A 505-nucleotide genomic window follows, 5' to 3' on the forward strand; every position below is an offset into this window, starting at 1 on the left:
AGGTGAATCTAAACATTGCAGACAATACAAACAGATTTTACAAACGATGTTATTATTTCTTGTAACAGGTGAATCTAAACATTGCAGACAATACAAACAGATTTTACAAACGATGTTATTATTTCTTGTAACAGGTGAATCTAAACATTGCAGACAATACAAACAAACTGATTTTCCAAGCGATGTTATTATTTCTTGTGACAGATGAATCTAAAAAATGCTGACTGTTTGTTTAAACGTTTACTGTATCGATTTTGTCTGTGTTGCTAGAATAATGCTTAAAAGAATTTGAAAATACATATATACGATTTGCTCGTAAACCACAAGATTCACTGAAACAAAACATGTATGGATTAATTTGACAGGGTAAATCTTATTAACGCATGTCAATATGTTACGTTCGACATGGGAAAGTGGAAAGCGCTAATCTAGGTTATGACCAGTTTTATTTTATATAAAGCATCAGAACTAGCGAATAATATATTGGTTTCTAAAGTTAATGAGT

The sequence above is a fragment of the Limulus polyphemus genome, unplaced genomic scaffold (genome assembly GCF_000517525.1).
Source record: "Limulus polyphemus unplaced genomic scaffold, Limulus_polyphemus-2.1.2 Scaffold877, whole genome shotgun sequence".
Lineage (NCBI taxonomy): Eukaryota > Metazoa > Arthropoda > Merostomata > Xiphosura > Limulidae > Limulus > Limulus polyphemus.